Genomic DNA, 14,320 nt, shown 5'->3' with positions numbered 1-14,320 from the left:
TCATTAAGACGCAGAGAGTAGGCCTCAGACACAGAGGCACAGCAGCAAAGTACTTCACCAGGAGGTGATAACACCGCCTTACCTCCATTGCATTTATTATGGTTATCTTCTGTTTATGGCAAATGTTAATGGTTTTCCATTTAAATAAATATATTTAAATATAATAAAGTAGTCAACTTTTTAAAAAAAGAAGTAAATAAAACAGGAGATATACTGCTACAGCAAAGTTTGTGAAGGCAGCAAGGGAGTGATTCAAGTTGGGAAACACTGGTTGAAACAAAAAGACCTTAACTTGGAAAATGGCCACACATTTTTGCAATTTGTCACCACTGTGATTCCGCAGGCCAAGAGCGCCCTGGCCCACGCCCTGCGGTCCTCCCGCCACGACTGTGACCTGCTGCGGGGACAGTATGAGGAGGAGCAGGAAGCCAAGGCCGAGCTGCAGAGGGCGCTGTCCAAGGCCAACAGCGAGGTGGCCCAGTGGAGGACCAAGTACGAGACGGACGCCATCCAGCGCACAGAGGAGCTGGAGGAGGCCAAGCAGGGGCTCCCAGGTTACAGGAAGAGAGACGACCCTAAGACACAAGGGAAGGGACAGAGGACAGACCTTCTCTTCCTCCCCAGGCCTGTGAGTTTTCTTAAACACGCAGACCTGCTCTCCCTGCCCCTCTCCCAGGGTACTTGCCCATGGCGCCTCCTAGGTGACTGCTTTGCCCATTTGGGGATTCTTCAGGTGACACTTACTGTCCAATCATCACACTCTAGGTCTTATCAAGTTCCAGTCCTTCATAGATGGCTCAGTTCCCTTCTGATCGGATAATTACTTCTGAAATGGTCCACCTTTGTCAACAACAACAAACCTGGTTCTCTTAGAAAAAAACTGGCCCAGAGGCTCCAAGAAGCAAAGGAAAACACAGAGAATGTGAGCTCCAAGTGTGCTTCCTTGGAGAAAACCAAGCAGAGGCTCCAGGGAGAGGTGGACGACCCGATGCTGGATTTGGAGCGGGCCAACACCGCCTATGCCTGCTGCACAAGACCCGGAGGAACTTCGATAAGGTCCTTCCCACCGATTGACGGTAGCCGCCATGCAAGACACGTGTGAGATGCACACCTTCGGGGCGGCCCCCAGCATTCTCCCCATCACAGATATATAAAAGCCCCCAGCTGACTCAGCATCACAGGTATGTGACAGTCCCCATCTCTCTCCCCTTCACAGGTGTGTGACAGCCCCCAGCTCTCTCGCCATCACAGGTGAGTGACAGCCACCAGCTATCTCCCCATCACAGGTGATTGTAAGCCCACAGCTCTCTCCCCATCACAGGTATGTGACAGCCCCCAGGTGTCTCCACATCACAGGTGCCTGACAGCCCCCAACTCTCTCCCCATCACAGGTATGTTACAGCCCCCACTGTCTCCACATCACAGGTATCTGACAACCACTAGCTGTCTACGCATCACAGGTATGTGTGAGCCCCAGCTCTCTCCCCATAACAGGTGTGTGACGGCCCCCAGCGCTCTCCCCATCACAGGTGTTTGACAACCCCCAGCTCTCTGTCCATCGCAGGTGATTGTAAGCCCCCAGCTCTCTCCGCATGACAGGTATGTGACAGCCCCCAACTCTCTCAGCATCACAGGTGCCTGACAGCCCCCAACTCTCTCCCCACCACATGTATGTGACAGCCCCCAGCTGTCTCCACATAACAGGTATGGGACAACCCCCAGCTCTCTCCCCATCACAGGTGAGTGACAGCCCCCAGCTCTCTCCCCATCAGAGGTATTTGACAGTCCCCAGCTGTCACCGCATCACAGTTGCCTGAAAGCCCAAAACTCTCTCCCCATCACAGGTGTGTGACCGTCCCCAGCTGTCTCCATATCACAGGTGCATGGCAGCCGCAACTCTCTCCCCATCACAGGTAAGTGACGACCCCCAGCTCTCTCCCCATCACAGGTATGTGACAGCCCCCAGCTGTCTCAGCATCACAGGTATGTGAGAGTCCCCATCTCTCTCCGCATCACAGGTGTGTGACAGCCCACAACTCTCTCCCAATCACAGGTATGTTAAGGCCCCCAGCTGTCTCCACATCACAGGTATGTGACAACCCCAAGCTCTCTCCCCATCACAGGTATGTGACCGTCCCCAGCTGTCTCCATATCACAGGTGCGTGACAACGCACAGCTCTCTCCCCTTCACAGGTGGGTGAAAGCCCCTAGCTCTCTCCCCATCACAGGTGACTGACATCCCCCATCTCTCTCCGCATCACAGGTGAGTGACAGCCCCCAGCACCCTTCCCAATCACCGGTATGTGACAGCCCCCAGCTCTCTCCCCATCACAGGTGTTTGATAGTCCCCATCTCTCTCCCCATCACAGATGTGTGACAGCCCCCAGCTCTCTCCCCATCACAGGTGCGTGACAGCCCCCAGCACTCTCCCCATCACAGGTATGTGACAGCCCCCAGCTCTCTCCCCATCACAGGTGCGTGACAGCCTCCAGCACTCTCCCCATCACAGGTATGTGACAGCCCCCAGCTCTCTCCCCATCACAGGTGTTTGATAGTCCCCATCTCTCTCCCCATCACAGATGTGTGACAGCCCCCAGCTCTCTCCCCATCACAGGTGCGTGACAGCCCCCAGCACTCTCCCCATCACAGGTATGTGACAGCCCCCAGCTGTCTCAGCATCACAGGTATGTGACAGTCCCCATCTCTCTCTCCATCACAGGTGTGTGACAGCCCCCAACTCTCTCCCAATCACAGGTATATGACAGGCCCCAGCTGTCTCCACATCACAGGTATGTGACAGCCCCCAGCTGTCTCCCCATTATAGGTATGTGACAGCCCCCAGCTGTCTCCAAATCACAGGTATGTGACAACCCCAAGCTCTCTCCCCATCACAGGTATGTGACCGTCCCCAGCTGTCTCCATATCACAGGTGCGTGACAACGCACAGCTCTCTCCCCTTCACAGGTGGGTGAAAGCCCCTAGCTCTCTCCCCATCACAGGTGAGTGAAATCCCCCATCTCTCTCCGCATCACAGGTGAGTGACAGCCCCCAGCACCCTTCCCAATCACCCGTATGTGACAGCCCCCAGCTCTCTCCCCATAACAGGTGTTTGATAGTCCCCATCTCTCTCCCCATCACAGATGTGTGACAGCCCCCAGCTCTCTCCCCATCACAGGTGCGTGACAGCCCCCAGCATTCTCCCCATCACAGGTGTTTGACAGTCCCCAACTCTCTCCCAATCACAGGTATATGACTGGCCCCAGCTGTCTCCACCTCACAGGTATGTGACAGGCCCCAGCTCTCTCCCCATTATAGGTATGTGACAGCCCCCAGCTGTCTCCACATCAAAGGTATGTGACAACCCCAAGCTCTCTCCCCATCACAGGTATGTGACCGTCCCCAGCTGTCTCCATATCACAGGTCCGTGACAACGCACAGCTCTCTCCCCTTCACAGGTGGGTGACAGCCCCCAGCTCTCTCTGCATCACAGGTGAGTGACAGCCCCCAGCACCCTTCCCAATCACCGGTAATGTGACAGCCCCCAGCTCTCTCCCCATCACAGGTGTTTGATAGTCCCCATCTCTCTCCCCATCACAGATGTGTGACAGCCCCCAGCTCTCTCTCCATCACAGGTGCGTGACAGCCCCCAGCACTCTCCCAATCACAGGTATGTGAGACCCCCCAGCTGTCTCCGCATTACAGATGCCTGACAGCCCCCATCTCTCTCCCCATCACAGGTATATGACAGCCCCCACCTGTCTCCACATCACAGATATGTGACAGCCTCCAGCTCTCTCCCCATCACAGGTGTTTGACAGTCCCCATCTCTCTCCCCATCACAGGTGTGTGAAAACCCCCAACTCTCCCCCCATCACAGGTATGTGACAGACCCCAGTATCTCCACATCACAGGTATGTGACAGCCACTAGTTGTCTCTGCATCACAAGTATGTGTGAGCCCCAGCTCTCTCCCCATCACAGGTATGTGACAGCCCCCAGGTGTCTCCACCTCACAGGTGCCTAACAGCCCGCAACTCTCTCCCCATCACAGGTATGCGACAAACCCCAGCTGTCTCCGCATCACAGGTGCCTGACAGCCCCCAGCTATCTCCCCATCACAGGTGAGTGACAGCCGCCAGCTCTCTCCCCATCACAGGTGTGTGACAGCCCCCAGCTCTCTCCCCATCACAGGTGTTTGACAGTCCCCATCTCTCTCCCCATCACAGGTATGTGACAGACCCCAGTATCTCCACATCACAGGTATGTGACAGCCACTAGTTGTCTCCGCATCACAAGTATGTGTGAGCCCCAGCTCTCTCCCCATCACAGGTGTTTGACAGACCCCATCTCTCTCCCCTTCACAGGTGTGTGACAGCCCCCAACTCTCTCCCGATCACAGGTGAGTGACAGCCCCCAGCACTCTCCCCATCACAGGTGTGTGACAGCCCCCAGCTCTCTCCCCATCACAGGTATGTGACAGCCCCCAGCTGTCTCCGCATCACACGGGCCTGACAGCCCCCTACTCTATCCCCATCACAGGAATTTGATAGCCCCCAGCTCTCTCCCCATCACAGGTGAGTGACATACCCCAGCTCTCCCCATGATAGGTATGTGACAACCCACAGCTATGTCCGCCTCATAGGTGCGTGACAGCCCCAACTCTCTCCCCATCACAGGTATATGACAGGCCCCAGCTCTCTCCACATCACAGGTATGTGACAGCCCACAGCTCTCTCCACATCACAGGTATGTGACAGCCCACAGCTGTCTCCAAATCAGAGGTATGTGACAACCCCAAGCTCTCTCCCCATCACAGGTGTGTGACCGTCCACAGGTGTCTCCATATCACAGGTGCGTGACAACGCCCAGCTATCTCCCTTTCACAGGTGGGTGACAGCCCCCAGCTCTCTCCCCTTCACAGATGAGTGACAGCCGCCATCTCTCTCCCCATTACAGGTGAGTGACAGCCCCCAGCTCTCTTCACATCACAGGTGAGTGACAGCCCCCAGCTCTCTCCCCATCGCAGGTATCTGACAGCCCCCAGGTCTCTCCGCATCACAGGAGTCTGACAGCCCCCAGCTCTCTCCCCATCACAGGTGAGTCATAGCCCCAAGCTCTCTCCACATCACTTTTGTGTGACAGCCACCAGCACTCTCCCCATCACAGGTGAGTGACAGCCCCCAGCTCTCTCCCCATCACAGGTGTGTGACAGCCCCCAGCTCTCTCCCCATCACAGGTATGTGACAGCATCCAGCTCTCTCCCTATCACAGGTATGTGAGCGGCCCCACCTTCCTCCGCATTACAGGTGCCGGACAGCTGCCAACTCTCTCCCCATCACAGGTATGTGACAGCCCCCAGCTGTCTCCGCATCACAGGTATGGGACAGCCTCCAGCTCTCTGCCCATCAGAGATGTCTTAAAGTCCCCATCTCTCTCCGCATCACACGTATGTGACAGCCCCCAGGTCTCCCCCATCACAGGTGAGTGAAAGCCCCCAGCTATCTCCCCATCACAGGTGTTTGACAACCCCCAGCTCTCTGTCCATCGCAGGTGATTGTAAGCCCCCAGCTCTCTCCGCATGACAGGTATGTGACAGCCCCCACCTCTCTCAGCATCACAGGTGCCTGACAGCCCCCAACTCTCTCCCCACCACATGTATGTGACAGCCCCCAGCTGTCTCCACATAACAGGTATGGGACAACCCCCAGCTCTCTCCCCATCACAGATGAGTGACAGCCCCTAACTCTCTCCCCATCAGAAGTATTTGACAGTCCCCAGCTGTCACCACATCACAGTTGCCTGAAAGCCCCAAACTCTCTCCCCATCACAGGTGTGTGACCGTCCCCAGCTGTCTCCATATCACAGGTGCGTGACAGCCCCAACTCTCTCCCCATCACAGGTAAGTGACGGCCCCCTGCTCTCTCCCCATCACAGGTATGTGACAGCCCCCAGCTCTCTCCAGGGCACAGGTATTTGACATTCCCCATCTCTCTCCCCATCATAGGTGTCTCACAGCCCCCAGCTCTCTCCCCATCACAGGTGTTTGACAGCCCCCAAATCTCTCCCCATCACAGGTATGTGACAGACCCCAGTATCTCCACATCACAGGTATGTGACAGCCCCCAGCTGTCTCAGCATCACAGGTATGTGACAGTCCCCATCTCTCTCCCCATCACAGGTATGGGACAACCCCCAGCTCTCTCCCCATCACAAGTGAGTGACAGACCCAACTCTCTCCCCATCCGAGGTATTTGACAGTCCCCAGCTGTCACCGCATCACAGTTGCCTGAAAGCCCCAAACTCTCTCCCCATCACAGGTGTGTGACCGTCCCCAGCTGTCTCCATATCACAGGTGTGTGACAGCCCCTAGCTCTCTCCGCATCACAGGTATGTGACAGCCCCCAGCTCTCTCCCCATCACCGGTATGTGACAGCCCCCAGCTCTCTCCCCATCACAGGTATGTGACAGCCCCCAGCTCTCTCCCCATCACCGGTATGTGACAGCCCCCAGCTCTCTCCCCATCACAGGTATGTGACAGCCCCCAGCTCTCTCCCCATCACCGGTATGTGACAGCCCCCAGCTCTCTCCCCATCACAGGTGTGTGGCAGCCCCCAGCTCTCTCCCCATCACAGGTATGTGACAGCCCCCAGCTCTCTCCCCATCACCGGTATGTGACAGCCCCCAGCTCTCTCCCCATCACAGGTGTGTGGCAGCCCCCAGCTCTCTCCCCATCACAGGTGTGTGACAGCCCCCAGCTCTCTCCCCATCACAGGTGTGTGACAGCCCCCAGCTCTCTCCCTATCACCGGTATGTGACAGCCCCCAGCTCTCTCCCCATCACAGGTGTGTGACAGCCCCCAGCTCTCTCCCTATCACAGGTGTGTGACAGCCCCCCTTCTCTTCTGGCCACCCCTCCCCCATTTGGCCACAGCCTCCTTCTTCCCGATGCCCCACAAAATCCTCACATCCACTCAGTTTACCCTGAGACCCAAACTTCCCCCATGTAAGGCATAGTCACAGCCAAGCCTTGTTCTCGAGAACAGAGGGCTCACTGGTCTGCTAAGCTCCGTGCTCTTCTACAGAACGTATCTTCCATGGATTCTGTCTCTACATGGCTTTGTGTCCTTGATCCTGTCACTAGATCCCTTAGGATTTCAGACCGCTGACCTACAAAACTAGACCAGATCCAATGCCCTCTAAATCCCCTTCTATTTCTGAGACCATGATTCTATGTGTTTTCTCCACAGTAGTCTCCCCCGGTCCTCTCTGTGACCCTTTTGTTTACCGTGTGAAGGTTCAGGGTCATACAGGTGTTCTGTTGCTCCTCCCTCTTCATCTTCAGGTGAGGCCACACACCTGTGTCTTGTCGACACCTCCCCCGAAAGGTTTCACTGTATTTGTCCTCTCCTATATGAAGGTCATAAATGAATCACCAATCCCCAAATTCCCTGGCAAATGCCTGTGCTATCAGACAGAGCCTGTGAAAACAGCCTAAATCAAGCCTGTCCTTTGCAGAAGAGATTTCCGACTTAACCATGCAGATTGCGGAAATGAGCAAGAATCTTCAGGAAGTGGAGAAGACCAGGAAGCAAGTGCAGCAAGAAAAGTCAGACCTCCAGGCTGCCCTGGAAGAGGTGGAGGCACGTGTCTGGGATGTGAAGGAGGGCGGGGCACTGAGGAAGGGGACTGGACCACCCCCAGGGGCCCTTCCTGCAGGAGGCACTGGGGGCTCCAAGGGGAAGAATCCAGCCCCACCCCCGCCCTGGGGGGGGACCAGCTGCTCTCTGCTGCCTCGCCTCCTGGGTGTTCTCTAGTCCATCGTATTTCTCCTATTGAATAAACTTGTTCATTATGTCCTCAACGTCTTCCTCTCAGAAAGCAAGAACTCAATCACCAAACATCCTGAGAGCCAGCTCAGAATCCCTTAGTTTTAACAGAGAGTTATACACGGTCATCTTTGGCTGCTGGGAATTCTGTGTGGTCCAAAGAGTGCAGGATCCTGATGCAATCACCAGCTGTGGCCAGTGAGGGGCGGATGCTTAAGAGGGTCTAGGGAAATTTGCACTATGCAGGATAACAGGAGAGCAATTCCTCTGTCTTTCTCTGTCTTTTTTGAGAAGAGGTTGGCTCCTGACTTATGGTCACTATTTAAAAAGACACAGTAATCAAAATTTTTACTAATTGAAAACGATGCTCTGTCCTCCTCAAGACATAAGATTGTTAACAACAAAGCTTCAGTTCTAGTTTCATTACTAGTAACAATCTGGGAGCAAACTGTTTGACCTTTTTGAGTACTGTCCTATTTATTTGTAAAATGAGCCTAATAATACCCTTTTTATCCTAATGGGGATGAAAAACCTCCTTCAAGAAGGTGGCTGCCCCCGGCAATCCCAATCACTCCTTTACTTTTATCAGGGTTCCTTGAAGCATGAAGAGGGCGAGATTTTGCATGTCCAGCTAGAGTTGGACCAGCTGAAATCTGAGCTTGACCGCAAGATCACTGAGAAGGAAGAAGAAATCGAGCAGCTGAAAAGAAACAGCCAGCGGGCAGCAAAGGCCATGCAAAGCGTGCTGGATGCTGAGACCCGGAGCCGGAATGTTGCTCTGAGGCTGAAGAAGAAGATGGAGAGAGACCTCAGTGAGATGGAGATTCAGCTGGGCCACTCCAACCGCCAGGTGGCAGAGACCCAGAAACACCTGTGCTCAGTCCAGAGCCAGCTCAAGGTGAGTGCACGGCCCCTGGAGGAGCTGGCGGGACCTCAGCCTGCCCTGGGCTCCGGTCTCACCCCTGGTTTCTCGTGAAGGACTCCCAGCTGCATCTGGATGACGCCCTGAGGAGCAGCGCGGACCTCAAGGAGCAGCTGGCCCTCGTGGAGCGCAGGAATGGCCTCTTGCTGGAGGAGCCGGAGGAGAGGAAGGTGGCCCTGGCGCGGACGGAGCGCACCCGCAAGCTGGCGGAGCACGAGCTGCTGGAGGCCAGCGACCGCGTGCAGCTCCTTCACCCCCACGTGTGTCCGTCCTCACTCCACTCTGGGTCCACCCTGGAGGCAGGCAGGACCCAGGCTTGATGGAGAGGAGTTCCCACCGCTCCTTCCAGGCTAGTGGTCAAGACAAACTTTCATTAGGCCTAGTTCTCGGAATAACTTTGTCTCTAGATGGACAGATTGCTGAGCTTTCTTTTATCTGAAGATAAAAGATCATGGGGAAATCAGAGCAAGGCATGACGAATTATTGCATAAAAGGGCTGGAAAAGGCTTCACAGAGGCAGTAACATTTAAGCTGCAAGCTTAGAAAATTAGGATTGTCTTTTGAAATAACTACTTTTAGGAAAGTTAAAGAATTCCTTGTTTCATTTTTTATTTTTTTCGACCACACCGCATGGCATACGGGATCTTAGTTCCCCAACCAGGGATCAAACCCGCGCCCTGCGTGGTGGAAACACAAAGCCCTAATCACTGGACCGCCAGGGAATTCCCCCAAAATTCCTTGCTTTAAAAACTATTTTTTGAATTAGCCAAAAAAATAGAAAAATACCAACCATATTGTCAGCATTTTGGGATCTCCTATTCTAGGCTCTTGTTTCTATACATAAATATGATATTTTTTGTAAACGTGATCAATCTTTTTGCAACTTTTTTTCATTTAACAACGTGTTGTGAACATATGTCTATATTTTAAAATAGTTTTCTATGATACAGTTTTTTAATGGCAGAAAAGCAGTCCATTTTAGTTGTGTATTATGGCACATTTATTTAATCAGTCTTCTACGGTTGGATATTTTTAGACTGTTCCCAATAAAAATTTTTATGTTTAGAAGATTGTATGACTAACTTCTTCATAACTAAATTTTCACATATATCCATGATTACTATTTCCTTAATATTCCTAAAAGTAAGTAAATTCCTGGAAGTATATATCCATGGTCAAAACAGCAAAGACATTTATGATATGTTGTAAATTGGTCTTCAACAAAGTTGTCCCAATTTTTACTCCCATGGGGAAAATAAGTGAGAGTGCTTAGCTATTATTTTTTTTAATCTTCACCGATTTATGGTTGAAAATGCCTCATTTTAAAAATTCTTATTTCTTCGATTACTAATGAGGTGGAACATTTTGTCGTATTTTTGGCTATTTGTATTTCTTCTGGTGTGTCTTAGCTATTTGTACTTTTGCCCTTTTATCTTAATGATTTGTCTTTTTTACATATTAAGGAAGGAAATATTTTTTCGGTAATGCACATTGCAAATGTTTTCTCGTTTGTCATCATCCTAACAACTCCCTGTTGTCCTCCAGAGAAGGGGCAGGAAAGAGGGAAAGAGGAGGAAGGGGAGGAGAAGAGAAGGAAACACCTTCTCCCAGCAGGAAAGACCCAAACACATTCTTCATGCCAGCCTCCCAGGGACGTGGTCACCAGCACCTGTACACTTTCAACGTGAAACAATTTTTTGGCTAAAACCTACAAGGCTGTAGACACACGAGTAACACAAGTAAACACCAGGGAAGTCAGAGCTCCCCCCAAAATTCTTCAAATGCTTATTTTTAATTATTCCCAGTTCTCTTCTATTAAAACAAACTTGGGCTTGTCCTTCACATGGACCCCTCCCTGGACGGAGGAACTAGATCCCATGCCACCCTCTTTGATACTTTGATTCCTGGGTCGGCAGGGAACCCTCCGCCAACCTCCCCTCTGGCGTGGTGAGGCACCTGGACTGTCCTCCAACCCCCAGCTGCCCAGTTATCTTAGTTCCATGAACCTTACAGAGGCCTAGAGAGAATTCCCAGGGAAGCTGGTGGAAGACAGCTTCCCAGGGCCGGTGGGCGGGGCCTCTTCTGGAACAGTGCCCAGAGCTGCCTGTTCCACTGGTAGGTTTCAAGGTTGCTCCAGTGAGTCTGCAGGCCCAGAGCCGCCCTCTCTGTGGCTACTGGGATGCCCAGGGATTGGCTGCCGCCTCCACCACCGGGCTCTCTCTGGCTTGAGGAACCGGGCCCCAGGTGGTGACCTGCGCTCTCAGCGGCTGCCCTGCCCCCTCACGACTTCAGGAACGGCAGACACAGCTATGAAATCAACAATACCTGTGTAGTGCTTTATCACCGAAAAATACTTTCACAGACTTTGTCTCATTTGATCCCCACATTCAAGGCAGTTTGGGCAGGAATTATCATCACCATTCTAAATACACAGAAACTCATACTCAGTGATGACAACTGACTTACTTTGGATCGATCAGCTGGACCGGGGCCTGAAACACACCTTTGACTCTACCTGGCCCAGGTTCTCTCCATGACCCCTGCCACCTTCCTTGATCAGGAAGCCCTCACCGAGCTGCATGGCCCCAGAGGAGGCGTCACTTTTTTGCAAAGCCTGGTCCGCGAGGCAAGGCGCGTGCGCCCGGGGATGCTCCTGCCCAAAGACGGCGTCTCGTTGTCACTCGCACAAAGCCACGGCACGGACTCGTGGAGGCCTTGGGGACCACATATGTCCCTGAGCCCTAGGAGGAGACATCTGCGCAAAATATAATTAGAGCATCTTGAGTTTACCCTAAAACAACCGGCACATGAGTGGGTGAAAAAGCCTGGGAGGCGTGACCTGACCTCTGTGTTCTCTTCTGGGTGCAGGTGCAGGAGTTAGATAGCGGGCTAGAGGCTGAGCAGAAGGGGGGAGCCGAGGCCCCGAAGGGCGCGCACAGATACGAACGGAAGGTGGAGGAAATGACTTACCAGGTAGGCAACGGCTCTCCTGCATCCCCCGGATCAGACCGGACAGAAGCAGCGGGGGAGGGGGCCCGGGGCCCTGGCACCGACGCTGTGTTGGCAGGCCGAGGAGGACCGCAGGAACATACTCAGGCTCCAGGACCTGGTGGGCAAGCTGCAGGCCAAAGTGAAGGCTTCCAGGAAGCAGGCGGAGGAGGCCGTGAGTAGGGGGTCCCGGGGGCGCCCTGGCCCCGAGCAGGAGTCCGTCCGTGTTTCACAGCGCCCGCGGCAGCTGAGGCCTGAGTTTCACAGCGCCCGCGGCAGCTGAGGCCTGAGTTTTCATTTGCAGGCTATAAACACAAGCTCAGGACGCCTGCCCTTTCCCTCCCCGGTCCGCATTATGCAAACCTGCCCCACCTCCCCCTCCCCTGGGCTTCCTGCCTCATCAGTCCTGGCCCCGCCCCTCCATCCCTTTCCTCTGCCTCAGCCCACCTGGCTTTAATCCCACCCACACTGGCTGACTCCACCCACCCCCAACTTACTCAGAATTCCCTGCCCTGTGAGCTAACCTTGAACACCTGACCCTAATTCACATCATCCCATCTCAGCCCTGGCCCTGGCTTCTACCACCTCCATCTTTCCCTGGCCTCCCTAGCTCCCACCCTCCAGGTCATCCTTTTTTTAATCTGCCCTTGAGCAAACAGGTGAAACCAACAGTGAGGAAATAGTTTGGGCTGAAACCAACATTTCCCAAATATCTTCTGGGGACACTAGGTCTGGAGGATGTTAATAGCAGGAAGTTGGGGCAGCAGGTAGGGGGGAGGGGTAGGTATTTTACAGAAAAGAAATCGTTTGGGAAACTCTGGGTTACACAGAGCTGGATGGGTGGCTTTACTTCAAGGATTTCTCAGATTTTGCAGGTAATATGGGATGGACCCCATAGTGGAAAAGGCACTCTAGATTGTAGCATTTCCCACCCTTTAATGGACCTTGGCATCTCTGTACTGGAGGCAGAGCCTCCCACAGGACTTGTCCTGAGGAACAGAACCTGGGGGAGTCTGCCCTAGATAAATGACTGAGGATGTGGCTTCCCCCCGTCCTCTTTACTCCCCGCCCAAGAGCCTGGTGCTTCTGTCCTGACCTCTGGGAAGCAGATCTGAACTGGTTAAGTTGGGGGAGGATCAGTACAGTTGCAGCAGGACTGGCCAGGCTGGAGGGGCCCCGGGAGGCCGCCTTCATCAGAAACCCCTGGATGGCCCTCAGACTCATACAATGCCCTGACTGCAGGCAGACAGTACCGGGAGCAGGCCCGGGGCAGGAGGGGGGTGCGGGGGGGGGGCGCTGGACCTTTGGTCTCTGACAGCTCCACATGCCTTGGGACACCTGGATTTCCTCCAAAGAGCTCTGGGGTTGGGGGGATAGCAGAGAGGCGGGGTGCAGGGGGACATGCAGGCACCCTGGGGGGCAGCAGACCCGCAAGGTAACGAGGCAGTGTACATAGGAGCCAGGGGCACCGTCTTCACCGCTGCAGAGCTCAGCTTTCCCTCCTCTGCCCTCAGGGAACTGGGGGCCCAAGCTCTCCTGGTTCCCCAGTTCCCCAGAGGCCATCAGGGACCGGGGGCCTCAGCGCCAGAGTGAGGGACTCCCTCAGCCTCCTGCCCCCTCCCCCTTCCGTCCAGGAGCAGGAGGGCAGCACGCAGCCGTCCCGGTGCCGGAGGGCCCAGCACGAGCTGGAGGAGGCCAAGGACCGGGCGGACATCGCCGAGTCCCGGCTCAGCAAGCTGAGGGCCGAGAGCCGAGACATGGGGGCCCAGGTGAGAGCAGACTTCCTCCCCAGACGTCCTAGGACCCAGGACCAGGCAGCACCCAGCAGAGTTTGGAGGGTGCCTGTCAGCGCATCTTCCCCGCTGCTGGCCGTGCATCCACGAATGTCTCTGCTTTAGCCTGGACCCCCGTGGTTCCAGGCTCACGGGAGCAGTGCGGGACCAGGGGCCAGACCACCCTATCATCCCCGCCCCTCCCTGTTGCAAGAGGTGCTGCCCAAGAAGCCCCTGCTTTTGGGAGGATTCCCCCAACTCCGGGAGCTCGACTGGTTTGTCTTTACAACGCACAAAGGGGGATAAAGCCACGCCTGAATATTTTTCTGAGGCTCCAGCATCTCCAGCTGCCCCCACTTGAAGACAGTGCCCCGCCTCACCTTTGGTTTAACTCATTTCCTGCGTAGGATTCTTTTTCTCCCCCCAGAAGATGGAAGAATGAGCCCTTCCCAATGCCCGTTACCATGGGACACCTCGGGAAAACGGAGAGAAGGTGTCGTGAGAAATAAATTCTCCTGACTACGCGGATCCCTGGCTCTGCTGTGTTTATCATCACCGTCCATTCCTCCTCCGTGCGGTGGTTTTCAGATTCTTGCCAGGTTTATTTATAAACTATAAAGAAAGTAAGGGATGTGAAAGCAGACCCCCCTGGCCCCGAGAAGGAAAGGTGGAAATCCAACCCATCGCGAGATAGATCACCAGCTCCCCAGCAGTTAAAAATAAAAACCCTTTCAGACAATCATACCCCTTTTTCTGCCTAGGAACTCATAATTCTTTCCAATTCAGTTCCCCTAAATTTACAGACCGGGAAACT

General features: G+C 54.2%; 1 long non-coding RNA gene and 1 pseudogene across 2 annotated transcripts in view; one reads left to right on the top strand and one right to left on the bottom strand.

Moving 5' to 3' along the window:
• LOC309618227 (myosin-13-like) overlaps positions 1-14,034 on the top strand; it is a 51,813-nt pseudogene extending 37,779 nt beyond the window's left edge. The window contains exons 21-28 of the transcript XR_014249855.1: positions 344-546; positions 874-1,056; positions 7,489-7,638; positions 8,414-8,722; positions 8,803-9,060; positions 11,597-11,719; positions 11,814-11,909; positions 13,369-14,034. The product of XR_014249855.1 is annotated as a myosin-13-like (transcript). The remainder of the gene's footprint in view (positions 1-343; positions 547-873; positions 1,057-7,488; positions 7,639-8,413; positions 8,723-8,802; positions 9,061-11,596; positions 11,720-11,813; positions 11,910-13,368) is intronic.
• LOC309618878 overlaps positions 1-14,320 on the bottom strand; it is a 272,744-nt gene that overhangs the window by 189,210 nt on the left and 69,214 nt on the right. The gene's annotated exons all lie outside the window — the stretch shown is intronic.

This window comes from Balaenoptera borealis (assembly GCF_965194805.1).
Source record: "Balaenoptera borealis genome assembly, chromosome: 20".
NCBI classification, from domain to species: Eukaryota; Metazoa; Chordata; class Mammalia; order Artiodactyla; family Balaenopteridae; genus Balaenoptera; species Balaenoptera borealis.
The sequence above is the reverse complement of the archived record's forward strand: the minus strand, read 5'-3'. Positions and strand labels throughout refer to the sequence as shown.